Below are 6,088 nucleotides of genomic sequence, written 5' to 3'. Positions count from 1 at the left end.
AAAATATTTTATAAAACTCAAAATACGGCCAAAATAGTGATTTGAACAAATTTCATAAAACTAAAATTTAAACTACTCAAATTTGAAAAATAATGGCACAAATAGAAAATTCATAGAATTTTGAAACTACAGAAAAAGAATCAGTCAATTTGGATCTATAAACTAAAAGATATTGAATATCTAAGATTGAAACTTTTCTGTTTCTTAAAAACAGAAACGAAAATAAAAAACAAACAAAACATGCGCGAGCTACATGGCCTACTACTACTGGGCTAGGCGGTGGGCATTCGGTAACTAAACATCGCCTGGTCGATAAATAACTAAACCGCATACATACTAAATAAAAGAAACGGGTCGGCTAAACCGATCTGGACTAAACCATAAAACCGTACATAATATCAAACTAATAAAAAATAAACCTAGCCCCTACACAGATCTAATCTACGCCGTATAAAACAAATCGGGCGGCGGAGAGGGGGCGGCGGGGCTTACTGCGGTGGTTGCCGGAGTTGAAGACCGTGATGCCTCGGGCGGGGGAGAGGTGATGACTCTGGTGGTCGGGGCGATGGCGAAGTCGACGGGCGAACTCGGCGGGGCGATAGGGTTCCGGTGGTCGTGGAGTACCCCCTTGGGGTGGTCGGAGGCGAGCCGGGCGGCGTTGGAGAAGCTCCTGTGAGCTACGCGCTCTGGCGAGACTGGTTGAGCTCAGGCTCATCTTTGTAGATTGAAAGGAGGGCCAAAATTATGTTGCCGAGGTGCACAAGGACGGGAGGAAACAACATCAGGAAAACAGAAACACGGGGTTGCTCACCGGCGTGAAAATTCGTCGATGAACGGTGGCGGCTCGGACGAGATGCGAACGGCGTGTGCGAGGGTTTAGGGGGTTTCGGTCTTGGGGTTTAAAGGGAATCAAGAGAGGAGGGTGCTGGGATTATATAGGGCGTAGGCGTGCGCAAGGGGAAAGCTTGGGGGCGCGACCCCGAGAAGATCGGGATTCGGTAGCGGCATAGGCACGCTCTGGCTTGGCATTAAGTGGAGTGGAAGAAGAAGAGGGGTGGGGTCCAACGGTCAGTGGGAGAGGGCAGGCGATTGAGCAGCGGGGGACCGAGGCGAAGTGCTTCGGCGCGGGGAGGTGGCCGTGGGCCGAAAGAGAGAGAGACGGGCCTTAGTCAGTTGGCTTCGGTTTTTTTGAAATAAGCACACACAAGAAAACTAAATAAAGGGAAAACAATAAGACTTTTATATATACATATTATATATCAATTTTTTAGGGACACATTAGATCCAAGCAAATTCACAAAAGTCAAACAACGTTACTATTGCAATGAAACCCAATAAAAATCATTTTTAAAATACTAAAATGATTTCAAATTTATTTTTCTCCAATTTTATATTGTAGGGAATCATTTTACCCTATTTTCCATATATTTTATTTTTGGAGAAAAATAATTTCAATAAAACCAAATAACTCCAATTTGAAAGTGGGTTTCAAAATAACTTCAACCGGACTGTCAATTTGATTCTTTTAAACTTCCAACTCATATTTCATATAATTTGAAGAAGTCATTTTATCTTCTCTCATGAAAATCATTGTGTTGCATAAAGTTTCTGAATTTGAAATATTTCCAAGTGGACTTCAATTCTTTTCAAAACCCTTTTCATTTATTTAAATGGAAGAAGTCATATCATCTTGACTCTAGGGTTTAGTGATGAAATGAATTTGAATTCATGGAGATCAAAATGAAATGATTAAAGTTTGGGAAAGTCATTTCATTCCCTCTCATTCAACTTTCAAAAACTTTCAAATTCCACTCGAATTCACACAATCAATCACACCACATTCAAAGAAACAATCATAAATATTTATTTAATATAACATTCCAAAATTTAGAATTTTGGGATGTTACATGTTCTTTGTGTGCATGTACCATTTACATAGTGTTGCTTGGTTCTCCTACTGGATTGATAACCTTGGTTTCATAACCGAGGAAAATATTTATCGTAGCTATGCTACATCATCCTTTCCTCTTTTGGGAAAACCGACGCAATGCTAAGCCACATCAAAAGGATTTCTGGCACAGTTGTCGGGGAGACATCATCAATATCTATTAGGTTCCTATCACAAATCGCATCTCCTTGCATTTTACATTATTTTCCATTTTTCTATCGTTTTCATCTCCCCCATTTCACAAAAAATTGCCTTCTTTTTTGTTCACCCTTTTCTCGTCAGATCTCTTGTTTGCTTGAAATCTTGTTTGCGTAGTCGCGATGTCTCAAGAAAATACCAAATTGTGTGATTTTTCCAATACCAACAATAATAATTTTATTAGTACTCTGATTGCTTCTCCCGCCACTAGTGCGGAGTCTTGTGATATTAATGCCGCTTTGTTGAATCTTGTTATGAAAGACCAATTTTCCGATACACCTAATGAGGATGACATGTCCCATCTAAACTCATTTGTAGAATTGTTTGGTATGAAAAAGAAAAAAATATGTGGACAATGATATTGTGAATTTGAAATTATTTCCTTTCTCCTTGAGAGATCGTGCGAAAATTTGGTTTTCTTCTTTGCCTCGCAATAGTATCAATTCCTGGGATAAGTGCAAAGATGCTTTTATTACTAAGTATTTTCCTCCCGCGAAAATTATTTCTCTTAGAACTCAAATCATGAATTTTAAGAATCATGAGCATAAACATGATGCACAATCTTGGGGAAGAATGAAATTGATGCTAAGAAATTGTCCTAGTCATGGTTTAAATCTTTGGATGATCATACAATTTTTTAGCGGGATTGAATTTTGTTTCTAGAAATCTTTTAGATTTCGCCGCGGGGTGGTACTTTTATGGAGATTACTTTGGGTGAAGCTACTAAATTGCTAGATAATATTATGGCAAATTATTCATAATGGCATATCGAAAGAGCACCTACTAGTAAAAAAGTTAATTCAGTTGAATAAATTAGTACTTTGAGTGAAAATGTTGATGCTCTTATGAAATTGGTTGCTATTAAAAATACTCCTATTGATCTTAATGATGTGCCTTTGTCTACTTTGATTGAGCAAAATAGTGATCCCATAGATGTGAATTTTGTCTCGCGAAACAATTTAATAACAATGCTTATAGAGTTAATTTTAGTCCTATGCCTTTTCCTGGAAATTCCTCTAATAATTATGGCAATTCCTATGGTAATTCTTATTACAATAATAATAGGAACCCCTCCGATCTTGAGACTAATATTAAAGAATTTATCAATGCTCAAAAAGTTTTCAATACTAAGATAGAAGAAAAGATGAATAAAATTGACGATATGTCTGGAGACATTGATAGAATTTCTCATGATGTAGAAAATCTCAAGATTAAATTTTTTTCCACCTAAGGTTGATGTCAATGAATCAATTAAAGCTTTATATGTTTCTATAGATGAAATTAAGAAAAAACCACTATGCTTAGAGCTAAAATAGGATTTTTAGAAAGAGCGTTTTCTACCAATTGCTTTCATAATAATGATGAAGATCTTAAAATGATTGGTGTTTCTTCTATTGATTCTTTGTTTAGCAATATTAAACTTGATGAAAATAGGACTGAATAAGAGTCAATTTTAGCTAGAGGGCGTCCTCATAATTCGGAGGGTGAAAATCATGTTGAAAAAATTGATAAAAGTGGGTTTGGAGAGGGCAAAACTTTAATTAGTGATGTGCCCATTCTTTTGGATTACAAAGACTTTAATTATGATAGTTGCTCTTTGATTGAATGTATTTCTTTGTTGCAATTCATGATAAATTCACACAATGCCTATGAAGAAAATAAAGCTTTTACTAAACATATTGTAGAAGCGATGATGAAAGCTTTAGAAGAAAAGTTGGAATTAGAGATTTAGATTCCTAGAAAATTATATGATGAATGGGAACCAACCATTAAAGTCAAGATTAAAAATTATGAGTGATTTGCCTTATGTGATTTGGGTGCTAGTGTTTCCACACCTCTGAAATCTCTATGTGATGTCCTTGGTCTCACCAATATTGAAGAGTGTTCTCTTAATTTGCACTTGGCGGATTCTACTATTAAAAAGCCTTTGGGAAGAATTAATGATGTTCTTATTCTTACAAATAGGAACTATGTGCCCATATATTTTATTGTTCTTGATATTGATTGAAATCCGTCTTGTCCCATCATACTTGGTACACTGTTTTTATGAACTACAATGTTCTCCTCGATGTTCTTGGAGATCTATTTGATGTAATAATGACTTTTTGCGATGTGTTTGTTGGGATCCGATGAAGTTCGAGTTTATGATCAGATCTATCCATGAATATTATTTGAGTTTTCTTTGATCTCTTATATGCATGATTTTTATCGCCTCATATTTCTTCTCTGAATATATTGTTTAGTTAGGCCAACTAGATCGATTTTTCTTGAAATGGGAAGAGGTGCTTTGTGATGGGTTCGATCTTGCAGTGTCCTCACCCAGTGACAGAAGGGGTAGCGAGGCACGTATGTATCATTGCTATTAAGGATAAACAGATGGGGTCTATACCAACATGAATAGATCTTGTCTACATCATGTCATCATTCTTATTGCATTACTCCGTTTCTCCATGAGCTTAATACACTGGATGCATGCTAGATAGCAGTCGATGTGTGGATTAATAATAGTAGATGCAAAGTCGTTTCGGTCTACTAATCTTGGACGTGATGCCTATATACATGATCATTGCCTTGGATATCCTCATAGTTATTTGTTCTTCTATCATTTTCCCAACAGTAATTTGTTTACCCACCGTATGCTATTTTCTCAAGAGAAGCCACTAGTGAAATCTATGGCCCCCCAGGTCTATCTTTTATCATATTGTTTTTAGATCTATTATTCCAAAAACCCAAAAATACCTTGCTGCACCTTTTTATTTACCTTTTTTATTTTGTGTTCTTGCTAGATCTATTTATCCAATCTGATACAATTTAATCTATCTTTTTACCGTAGAGGGATTGACAACCTCTCTTACGTGTCGGGTTGCATGTATTTGTTCTTTGTGTGTAGGTACCGTTTACATAGTGTTGCTTGGTTCTCCTACTAGATTGATAACCTTGGTTTCATAACTAAGGGAAATACTTATTGTAGCAGTGCTGCATCATCCCTTCCTCTTTGGGGAAAACTGACACAGTGATAAGCCACGTCATTTTTTATTCGGATATTAGCTTCCTTGTGGCACAAGCACACCTCCAAACGACTTACAAGGGAGCCACACGCCCTCTAGGTGCGCCCAGGGTAGGTGCGTGCCCCTTGAGCTTGTGGGCCCCTCGAGCATCGTCTCACGTTGATTCTTTTTTCCCAAAAATCACATATATTCCAAAATAAATCTTCGTCAATATTATCGCATTTGGACTTTGTTTGTTATGGATATTCTACGAAACAAAAAACATGCAACAAACAGCAACGAGCATTGGGCACTGGATCAATATGTTAGTCCAAGAAAATCATATAAATTGTTGCCAAAAATATGTGAAAGTTGCAGAATATTGGCATGAAACAATAAAAAATTATAGATACGACAGAGACGTATCAGCATCCCCAAGCTTAATTCATACCCGACGAGTTGGTAAATGATAAAAAGATATTTTTTTATTTGGAAGGCTACCTAGCATAATCTTGATCATATAATCGAATTATGGCATGAATAATTAGATGTGACTGATTCAAAGTAGTCTATAATTTGATATAAAGACATCAATGTTGGGGAACGCAGTATTTCAAAAATATTCCTACGAGCACGCAAGATCTATCTAGGGATGCATAGCAACAAGAGGGGAGAGTGTGTCTACGTACCCTCATAGACCCAAAGCAGAAGCGTTAAGTAATGCCGTTGATGTAGTCGAACGTCTTCGCGATCCAACTGATCAAGTACCGAACGCACGACACCTCCGTGATCTGCAAACGTTCAGCTCGGTGTCATCCCTCGAACTCTAGATCCAGCTGAGGCTGAGGGAGAGTTTCGTCAACACGAAGGCGTATTGACGACGATGATGAATTTACCGACGCAGGGCTTCGCCTAAGCACTATGATAATATGACCGAGGTGGAAATCTATGGAGG

This window comes from Triticum urartu, chromosome 4A (genome assembly GCF_056163025.1).
Source record: "Triticum urartu cultivar PI428250 chromosome 4A, HENAU_Tu73, whole genome shotgun sequence".
NCBI classification, from domain to species: Eukaryota; Viridiplantae; Streptophyta; class Magnoliopsida; order Poales; family Poaceae; genus Triticum; species Triticum urartu.
Note: the sequence above shows the minus strand (reverse complement) of the source record.